The sequence below is a fragment of the Delphinapterus leucas genome, chromosome 11 (assembly GCF_059928025.1).
Source record: "Delphinapterus leucas isolate spDelLeu-1000000601 "Yukka" chromosome 11, BTC_Dleu_Yukka2, whole genome shotgun sequence".
Lineage (NCBI taxonomy): Eukaryota > Metazoa > Chordata > Mammalia > Artiodactyla > Monodontidae > Delphinapterus > Delphinapterus leucas.
In genome coordinates, this window is record NC_143139.1 from 38,930,888 (window position 1) to 38,942,286 (window position 11,399).

Here is an 11,399-nt window from a genome sequence, read left to right on the forward strand (position 1 = left end):
TTATGGAGTGTCTATATGTGCCTAGCACTATGCTAGGAGCAAGATTTATAGTGAGAATAGGGTGGGGCCCTTGCCCTCAGGGAGCTTGCGGTCTAATCGGAGAGTCAAGCATTAAGCACAACTGGATCTATAACCTATAATATAGGTTATAAGGGGAAATAATCGGTTACTACTATGAGAGAATAACAGAAGGGATCTAATTCAGAGGTGGGATCCAAGAGGGCCTCTCTGAAGAACCCACAGTGAGGCTGAGATCTGAAGGATGAGTGGGGGTCAGCCTGGGAAAAGGCGAGGGTTGTGTATCTGTGTGCAGGGGGTGGGGTCATTCTGGCAGAGGCCACAGCAAGTGGCCTGGGGCAGGAAAGAACAGTGTGACTAAAACATCGTGAGTGAGGAGACAATGGCAAGGGATGACATTGGTAAGGGAGGAAGGGGCTGGCACATCTTACCTGGTCCCCTGACCTTCTCGCTTACCTAGTTGCCCTTCCCTGGTCCTGGAGCCTTGGCCTTAGTCTAGCAGCTCCCCAAAGCTGCAAGTGCCCACCATTTCCCGTGGCTCCTCCCACTGCCCTGGGACCCCCACAGAGCAGGCCTCCTAGCACTTTATCAGTGTCCTAGGAGGTGGAATGGTAGAATTCTCACCTGTCTTATGTGGGAGGCCCAGGTTCAATTCTTAGCTCTTGCCACTGCCTTCCTTTCAGGAAGGTAGCATAGCTCAGTGGTGAAGAGCACAGACTGCAGGCAGCCTGCCTGGGTTCTGATGGTGGCTCTGTCACTTGCTGTTTGATCTTGCCAAGGCACTTAACTGCTCTGTCCCTCATTTTCCCTATGTGTAAAATGACACTGATGATCATGCCTATTTCCTAGGAGTGCTAGGAATTAAAATTTGTTAAGCGTTTAGAACAGTGCCTGGCCTGTAGTAAGTACTAGATGAGTGTTTGTTAAATAAAATAAATCACTGGCAATAAATCATTGCAACATCTGCTTCCCTGTCTCATCCCGTGCTCTTCCACTTGCACCCCTAAGTCCACAGCAGGGATCCGGGGGCCAAGTCTACTGCTCTCCTCACCTGCTTTTCTAGCCAGGGCTGCTTCTGGCCACAACTCCAGTACTTAAAAAACTAGGCAGAGCTCAGCTCACTCCAGCCCAGCCGTTCTAACCCCCAGAATAAAAGACGTTCCTAACCGTAAGCTGCAGTCAAACCCAGGTGCGCTCGTGATTGCTCCCTCAGCATTCATCCTCCAGCTGTCTCCCGAGGCTGAGGGCATTCTGGATACACCGAATGTATCCCTGAGCCTCGTGTCCTAGGCCCGAGGCCTGATCCCCAAGACTGAGCGTTAAACTACTCCCGAGTGCTCCCACGCTGCCCTAGGTTCACTCTCAGGGTTGCACTTGCACTTCTACAGCATAACCACCGGCTTTCCCGCCGGTGTCCTTGAGGGAGGCAGCTGTCTCCCTGTTTTCTGTTTTCTGTTGCATCCCAGGGGCTACATATGGCACTTATCCTCTAGCCCCATTTCTCATGAGTTCTCCACCTGGCATCTCTGAGCCAGCCACACAGCCCTGCTGTTGGCTTCTCAGGTTTCCTGTTCTCTCTCCTCAGGGCCTTTCCGTGTGCTTTTCGCCCTGCCTAACGTGTTCTTCCTCAGGCCTTTGCTTGACCAGCCCCTGTTCCTTCTTCAGGTCTCAGCTTACCTGTCACTTTCTCCAGGAAGCTTTCCGTCAGGGCCCCGGTCTAGGTCCTGGTGGGTCTCCCAGCCCCTGCATTTCCCCATTGTATTTTAAGCATTTCCTTACTTATCTGTGTCGACGAAAATAATCAATAAACAATCTATAATAGGAATAAAGTTTTACTTGAGCCAAACTGAGGACTAGAGCCAGGAAGACAGCCTCTCAGGTAACTCTGAGGAACTGTTCTAGAAAAGCATAGTTTACAGCACAGAACAAAGAACATCAAACAAGTCAGGGATACATTCCTTGAAGGTTTCAAAACAAAAACCCAGACCAGCACATACACAGTGAGTCAGTATGGCCTTGGCACGTGGGAAGGGAGTCTTTATCATCGATAGAGTACCAGCATTGGCTTTCTGGGAAGGGAGGTATTTCATCTTTATTTTTTATTTTATTTTATTTTATTTTTTTGATTTCCCATTTAGTTCTTTTTTTTTTAACATCTTTATTGGGGTATAATTGCTTTACAATGGTGTGTTAGTTTCTGCTTTATAACAAAGTGAATCCGTTATACATATATATATGTTCCCATATCTCTTCCCTCTTGCGTCTCCCTCCCTCCCACCCTCCCTCATCTTTATTTTTAACATGGACGTTCTTTACTTCTGGTCAATGTGCCCTTTTCCTTAATAATTAAAGCAGACGTACAATGTATGTTTGATAGGCCATAAACACACTGTTCTGGTTAGCATCAGATTCAAGTTAACTCACGTATAAGCCAGAATGACTTCCCCGTACCTCAACATGTGAAAATGTCTTTTGTCATCTGTGTCTCCCACTAGCCTGTCAAGTTCAGGCAGGGTGGGGATCATGTTTACCTAATTTGTATCGTACCCTTAGTGCCCAGTGCAGGGCTCATAATAAGCCAGGAGTTTAAGTCCTGGGGCCCATAGATGAGCTCCCAGGAGTTCATGAGGCTCCCCAAATCATATAGCAGTTTTTGTAGATTTGTAGTGGATTCTTTCTGGGAGAGAGTCTGTATTCTTTATCATAACCTCAAAGGATATATAATGTCATCCCCTCACCCCGCAAAAGGTTAAGAACCACTGTGTAGGCATTCCGTAAAGGCTTGTTTTTGATTGGATGCATTCATCTGTGAATATAATCGTTGATACTCAATAAACAGTTATTGAATGGATGATTAAGCCTCCTCTTCAGGGTTAGGGTGCTTTTAATGTTTTCAACGGATCAAGAAAAACCTCCGAAGAAACCTTTGCCAGTAAAAGTTAAAGTGCCCTTGCCTCAGCCCCTGACTCGGTGGCCCTAAATACCCCCTCTCCCTTCCCCGGGCGCACAGCCTAAGACTAAAGCTTCAGAGGCTCACAGCCCCTGCCAGAACTCATCTCCTGTCCTGAAATCCACCTACTGCGCCTTTGCAGCCTGTCAGCTGAAAATAATCCTGGTGAGAACAGGGGTGGCAGGAGCAGAGTCCTACAGAAGGTTTGACGGAGGGAGACTCTGCCCCCTGCTGGCTGCCCTGCTCCCCTTCAGCCGCCCGGCCGCGCCTCCAAAGAATGAGGTCAGAGCAGGGAAGAGGGGAGCGAGGTGAGGCAGAGGGGCCAGGGGAGGGGGCGGCCCCCCAACCGGGCAGTCTCTCCCATCAAGATTAGGCTCTGTCTTCAAACAAGTCAGGGGCGGTAGCTTCTGCTTTGAAACGCCCACCGCTTCCCCTCTCAGGGCTCCTACAGTCTACTCCCAAATTAGGAGCTTGGGGAGGGCAGGGGCTGCCATGGGGGTGGAAGTCCTTCTGGAGCTCAAAGGGAGGTCCAGTCACTCAGACTTGGCTTTCTCATCGATCTCTTTTCCTGGAGCCTGGCTACTGCCGACACCTTGGGATCCGGAGCCAATTCTCTGCATCGCCTACACTTGGCGTGTGGTGTACCAGCCTCCCCACATCACCATGGAAACAGGAGCCTCTGCATCCATCCCAGAACTGATTTGTGAAGCTAAGAGAAGAATCTGAATTTCAGGGTGGGGTGCATAGGAAGGGCAAAGAGAAAACGTTCACAAAAATTGTGGGGAGAGGGAGAGAGACATCAGGGTGGTGGAGGGATTGCTTTATAAGGGTTACTGGAATAACTTGTACCCTGTGAAGAGAAGCAGCTTCCTTGACAGACCATAAAGGCAGTCCTCTCATGCGCTACTGGTCAGCTCAAACTAACCAATCCCTCCACGGGCTGTCCCTCGTAGCTGTATAATCTTGAGTGAGTTCCTTAATCCCTCTAAGCATCACTTTTCTCATCTGTAAAATAAAAATAATAGCAGCGCTTACTTCACAGGGTTCTTGTAAGAATCCAATGAGGTAATGCATACGCAGCACTCAATATAGTGCTTAGCACACAGTGAGTGCTCAAAAATGTATTGTTGCACACGCTTATGTTTCTATATATTTATATATTTTTCAACATCTTTATTGGAGTATAACTGCTCGACAATGGTGTGTTAGTTTCTGCTTTATAACAAAGTGAATCAGCTATACATATACATATATCCCCATATCGCCTCCCACTTGCATGTCCCTTCCACCCTCCCTATTCTATATTTTAAAAAATATTTACTTATTTATTTATTATTTGGTTGCACTGGGTCTTAGTTGCGCTCCGTGGGCTCCTTAGTTATGGCAGGTGGGCTCCTTAGTTGTGGCACGTGAACTCTTAGTTGCGGCATGCATGTGGGATCTAGTTCCCTGACCAGGGATCGAACCCGGGCCCCTTTCATTGGGAGCGTGGAGTCTTATCCACTGCGACACCAGGGAAGTCCCCCTATAATTATTATTTGTGTCTCCTTAGCTAAATTGCCAGCCCTTCAATAATACTTGAATACTTCACAATTTTTAAAGTACTTTTGCACACATTTCTCTCACTTGTCCCACCCCGATCCAGAAAAATAGAGAGGAGATTACTCTCCCCACTTGATAGGCAAAGATGCAGATTCAGAATTTAAGCTTGTTCAAAAGCTCAGCTCTAACCTGGTGCTAAAACTCAGGGCTCTATAGAGCCTGGGTTCGTTGCCCTGTTCACTCATATCCTTTCTGCATCCCAGCACAGTGACACAGATGGTCAGTGCCTCATTGTTTGCTGACACTGATCCTGGAGCAGGAGTCTCTGGGAAAAGCTAGTCCTGAAGTGTGGGCCTTGGGTTTGACCATGAAGGAAGCATAAAACTCTTAATTGAATCTATAATTAAAAACATTGCCACAAAAAGGGAGTGACTGCTAATGGTTTGGGGTTTCTTTTTGGAGTGTTGAAAGTGTTCTAAAATTTTTTTCTTAATTTATTTATTTTAATTTCTTTATTTTTGGCTGTGTTGGGTCTTCGCTGCTGCACGCGGGCTTTCTCTAGTTGCAGCGAGCAGGGGCTACTCTTCGTTGTGATGCACGGGCTTCTTACTGCGGTGGCTTCTCTTGTTGCAGAGCACGGGCTCTAGGCGTGATGGCTTCAGTAGTTGTGGCTCGTGGGCTCTAGAGCACAGGCTCAGTAGTTGTGGCGTGCGGGCTTAGTTGCTCCGCGGCATGTAGGATCCTCCCGGACCAGGACTCGAACCAGTGTCCCCTGCATTGGCAGGCGGATTCTTAACCACTGCACCACCAGGGAAGCCCCTGACTATGTTAAATTTTTTAAATATTGTGTTGGTTAAAAACAAGCAAAACATTAAAGTGATGAAAAGGAAAAGGAAGAATATTATGGTATATAAATTAAATTTTTTTAAAAAGTAAAGAAAGTGGAAAGGTAAACCACTGAACTGGAAAGTATAAATGCAAGGGAGTAATAAGATCCCAGGGTTGCAAGGGCCAAGTAGCAGCACTCAACCATCAAAGGTCAGGTGACAGTGGCTACCTCAATAGAGAGCAGATTCAAAGCAGAAATCAGAATATCAGGACTTCTCTGGTGGCACAGTGGTTAGGAATCCGCCTGCCAATGCAGGGGACACGGGTTCGAGCCCTGGTCTGGGAAGATCCCATATGCTGCGGAGCAACTAAGCCTGTGCGCCACAACTACTGAGCCCACATGCCACAACTACTGAAGCCCGTGCACCTAGAGCCTACGCTCCACAACAAGAGAAGCCACCACAATGAGAAGCCTGCGCACCACAATGAAGAGTTGCCCCTGCTTGCCTCAAGTAGAGAAAGCCCGTGCATAGCAACGAAGACCCAATGCAGCCATAAATAAATAAATGAATAAATAAAATAAAACAAAATAAAATAAGAAATCAGAATATCTGACTCACAAAGACAGTGATTGACGTTGGTCATGGTGTTCCTAGAAGTGACCTAAACAGGAAGCCTACTAAATTCTTACTTGATCCGTATAAGCAGAAAAGTTCTAGGTCAAGGGAACAAAATTCTAACCAGAATCATAAAAACAGAGTCTTAACCCCTCAGTCAATTCCCAGACTTGAGTCACTTTACATACCCAGAGCCCTTTGAATGAAGAAGAGATTGGGTCTTCTTGAGGAAGAACCCCAGTACACTGCCAGGACACTGTTAATCTTTATCCTAGCCTTTCCCAAAAGGCCTTTTACCAGGGTTACTGTGCATTGGGGAAAAGGAAATAATCAGACTTTTCAGGAACACTGTCTCTGAACTGACACTAATTCCAGGAGACCCAAAATGTCACTGTGGTCCACCAATCAGAGTAGGGGCTTCCGGAGATCATAAGATGATCAATCAGGTCTATCTCACAGTGGGCTAGTGAGTCCCTGAACCCATCCTAGGGGTATTTTCCCAGTTCTGCAATGCATTATTGACATATACTCAGCAGCTGCCAGAATACCGACATTAGTTCCCTGACTTGTGGACTGAGGGCTATTATGGTGGGAAAGGCCAAGTGGAAGCCACTAGAACTGCCTCTACCTAGGAAGATAGTAAAGAAAAAGCAATGCCACATTCCTGAAGGGATTACACAGATTACTACCATCCTTAAATTCTTGAAAGATGCAGCAGTGGTGATTTCCACCACATCACCATTCAACTCACCTATTTGGCCTGTGCAGAAGACAGATGGATCTTGGAGGATAAGAGTGGATTATTGTAAACTTAACCAGGTGGTGACTCCAATTGCCAGATGTGGTTTCATTGCTTGACCAAATTAACACACCCCTTGGTACCTGATATGCAGCGATTGATCTGGCAAGTGCCAATAAGGACCACCGGAAGCAGTTTGCTTTTAGCTGGCAAGGCCAGCAATACACCTTCACGGTTCTACCTCAGGAGTATATCACCTCTGCAGCCCTATGTCATCATTTAGTTCACAGGGATCTCGATCACCTTTTGTTGAAAAAGCCAGTCTCATGCTCACAATATTTCATCCCCCACTCAGCAACACAAGAATGGACCTTGGGGTTGGAACACTTTCTTACCAAGAGGTAAAGTGCCCACACAGCCTGTGCACATTGTGTGGGAATCTCTCTCTCTCTTTCATGCTCAATGTGTACTCCTTTGTTCTACTTAAGCAAATGCATCAGTGGTCCTCAGGCATGCCCCCAGCTATTTCATATTCTATGGGGGAGGGGGAGGGATCCTTTTACTTGGCACCAGAGCGGGTGCATGTAGGCCAATTGCCCAGCATCTGCTTCCAGGAGGGACCCACTGGCCTTCAGGGACCAACACCCACTATTGAAGTTGATCCTGCTCTGTCTCTTCTCTATGTGAGTAAAGCACTGTTCCAACCAGTGCTTGACTACATTGTTTTCCTTGGCAACTCTGTTACCAAGATGCAGTGGGCAGAAGTGTTTAGACTTCTATTCCTGGTGGCCAGACAGCACTGTGATGACCTCAGCTCTTCCTCCATGTAGAGGGAGTCCTCCCCTGACACTGGTCATCAATATATGATGTTCTGCTTGACACCTTTCTGATCCACAAGATATCAAACTTGCCCATTACATTGATGACATTATGTAGATTGGACCTAGTGAGCAAGAAGTAGCAACTACTGCCTGGGTAGCTCAGCTGGGAGAGCATCAGACTTTTAATCTGAGGGCCCAGGGTTCATGTCCCTGTCCAGGCGCCAAGAATAAATAAATAAACAGAAGAAGTAGCAACTACTGCAGACATTGGTTTTTATCGGTGAAACATATGTGTGTCAGAGGATGGGAAATAAATCTGGCTAAAGTTCGAGGCCTTTCCAGCTCAGGGAAATTTCAAGGGTCCAGGGGTGTGGGGCACATCAAGATATCCCTTCTAAAGTGAAGGATCAGGGAGGGAGGGAAACGCAAGAGGGAAGAGATATGGGGACCTATGTATATGTATCACTGATTCACTTTGTTATAAAGCAGAAACTAACACACCATCGTAAAGCAATTATACTCCAATAAAGATGTAAAATAAAAATAAAAATAAAATAAAGCGAAGGATCAGTTGTGGCATCTGGCCCCTTCCACAACCAAAAGAGAGGCACGACACCTTATCGGGCCTCTTTGGATTTTGGAGGCAGCATATTCCTCATTTGGGTGTGTTATTCTGGCCAATTCACCAAGTGACCTGAAAAGCCGGGCCAGAACAAAAGAAGGCTCTGCGACAGGTCAAGCTGCTGTGCAAGCTGCTCTGCCGCGGGGGCCACACAATCCAGTAGATCCAATGGTGCTTGAAGTGGCAGTGGCGTACAGGCATGCCGTTTGGAGTCTTTGGGAGCGCCTGTAGGTGAATCGCTGCACAGGCCCTAAGGACCTTGGAGCAAAGTCCTGCAGTCCTCCACAGATAACTACTCCTCTTTTGAGAAACAGCTCTTGGCCTGCTACTGGGTCTTAGAAGAGACTGAATGCTCCAAATGGACCACCAAATTACTGTGTGACCTGAGCTGCCCAACAAGCCATAAAGTTGGGTGTGCAAAGCTGCACTCCATCATCAAATTAAAGTGGTATATAAGAGATCAGGCCTGACTAGGCCCTGCAGGCACAAGTAAGTTACATGAAGAAATGGTTCAAATTCTCATGGCCTCCCACACACTTCTCTTCCAGCCTGCACCCATGGCCTCAGGGGAAGTTCCCTATGATCAGCTAATGGAAGAAGAGAAGACTCAGGCCTGGTTTGCAGTTGGTTCTGCACAATACACAGGCACCACCCACAAGAGAACAGCTGTAATACTACTGACCCTTCTGGGGACATCCTGAAGGACATTGTGAAGGGGAATGGTCCCAGGGGGCAGAACATAGAGAAGTGCACCTGGTTGTTCACTTTGTTTGAAAGAAGAAATGACCAGACATGTGATTATATTGTTATATTAGCTCCTGTGCTGTGGCCAATGGCTTGGCTGAATTGTCAGGGACTTGGAAGGAACATGATTGGAAAATTTGTGACACGGAAATTTGGGGAAGAGCTATGTGATAAAACTCTCTGAATGGGCAAAAAACATGAAGATATTTGTGTTCCAAGAAAAAGCTCACAAAGAGTGACCTCAGCAGAGGAGGATCTTAATAATCAAGTGGATAGGATGACCTGTTATGGGAATACCGTCAATCTTTTTTCCCAGCCACCCCTGTCATTGCACAATGGGCCCATGAACAAAGCAGCCATTTTGGCCAGGACAGAGGTTATGCACGGACTCAGCAACACGAGCGTTCACTCACCAAGGCCAACCTGGCTAAGGCAATCACCGAGGGCCCAATCTGGCAGCAGCAGAGACCGACACTGGGCCCCCTGCATTGTATCATCCCCCTGGGTGAACAAGTTGATTATACTGGACCACTTCCATCCTGGAAAGGGCAGCGTTTTTTTCTTAATGGAATATATATTTACTCTGGATACACATCTGCCTTCTCTGCATGCAAGTCTTCTGCCCAAATTACCATCTGGGGATTTACGAATGCCTTATCCACCATCGTGGTATCCCACAGAGCATGGCTTCTGATCATGGAAATTAATTCTCAGCAAATGAAGTGTGGCAATGGGCCCATGCTCATGGAATTCACTGGTCTTACCATGTTTTCTGCCATCCTAAAGCAGCTGGTTTGATAGAATGGTGGAATGGCCTTTTGAAGACTTGGTTACAGTACCAGCAATAGTGGCAATCCAGGCAGGACTACTAATGGCCCAGACCTTTCAGGAATGACAGTTTGGGTCACCCCACCAGGTGAAGAACCATGACCAGCCGAGGTGCTTGCTGAAGGCAAAAAGAATGCAGAATGAATAGTAGAAGAAGGTAGTTATAAATTTCCAGTACAGCAAGATGACCAGTTACAGAAACGTAATTTCTGTAATTACAGGACTGTAATAGTTATATTTCCTTCTTGTCTTGTTATGAATTTGTCTGTGTGTGTATAAAAATAAAATATCTTTGTTTTTCCCCTCTCTTATTCCTTATCATGTAACATAAAATATATTGACTTTATTTTATAATATTTCAGTACTATGACCTGGTTATTGTCTTTATTTGGAGATTAGGTATGGTTTAAGAACATGTGTATTGACGAGCGGTGGACTTGTGATGGTAAATTTTATGTGCCAGCTTGACTGAGCCACAGCGTGTCCAGATATTTGGTCAAACATTATTCTGGGTATGTCTGTGAGGGTATTTCTTTTTTCTTTTTTCTTTTTTTTTTGCAGTATGCGGGCCTCTCACTGTTGTGGCCTCTCCCATTGCGGAGCACAGGCTCCGGATGCACAGGCTCAGCGGCCATGGCTCACAGGCCCAGCCGCTCCATGGCATGTGGGATCTTCCCGGACCGGGGCACGAACCCGTGTCCCCTGCATCGGCAGGCGGACTCTCAATCACTGGGCCACCAGGGAAGCCCCTGTGAGGGTATTTCTTGATGCGATTAGCATTTTAATCAGTAGACTGAGTAAAGCAGATTGCTCTCCCTTATGTGGGTGGGTCTCATCCAATCAGCTGAAGGCCTGAACAGAATAAAAGGGCTGAGTAAGATGGAACTCCTCCTGCCTGACTGCTTGAGTTGGGACTTTGGTCTTTTCTGGCCTTTGGACTCAGACTGAAACATCAGATGGATGGAAATATATATTTTATGTTGTAAATATTTATATTTATATTTTAAATATTATATATTTAAAATATTGGTTCTGTTTCTCTGGAGGACTCTGATACAGGCATTATATCTCACATTTAAAACAACTTTATTGAGGCACATTTTGCATATCATAATTTGCCCTTTTCAAGTATATAATGCAATGATTTTTTTAACCCAAAGTCATCAAGTTGTCCAAAATAAATCAGTTTCAGAACATTTTCATCAACCCAATATGATCTCTCATGTGCATTTAGTGTTAATCTCCCCCCCTCCCTCCAAGCAATTTGTAGTTTACTTTGCATCTTTATAGCTTTGCCTTTTCTGGGTAGTTCACGTAAATGGAAACTTACAATATGTGGCCTCTTGGCTTCTGCGGTTTATCCACATTGCAGCATGCATGCATAGTCTGTTCCTTTTTTATTGTTGAATAGTATTCCACTGTGTGGAAAGAGCATATTTTGTCTCCCATTCACTTGTTTTGGGACATTTCGGCTGTTTCCAATTGGGCTATTATGAGTAATGCTGCTAGGAACATTCCTGTGTAAGTCTTTATGTGGATACACTCTCATTGCTCTTAGATTGATGTCTGAAAGTGAAATTGCTGGTTCACACTGTAAATTTATGTTTAACATTTAAGACACTGCCAAAGTGTTTTCCAAAGTGGCTGTACCATTTTGCATTCCCACCAACAGTGTATGAGGGTTCCTGTC

General features: G+C 46.0%; 1 non-coding gene across 1 annotated transcript; it reads left to right on the forward strand.

The window, feature by feature from the left end:
* The first annotated feature begins 7,663 nt into the window (after positions 1 to 7,663).
* TRNAK-UUU (transfer RNA lysine (anticodon UUU)) lies at positions 7,664 to 7,736 on the forward strand. Its single transcript has one exon. It is a non-coding gene; the product is annotated as a tRNA-Lys (tRNA).
* Positions 7,737 to 11,399: the final 3,663 nt, after the last annotated feature.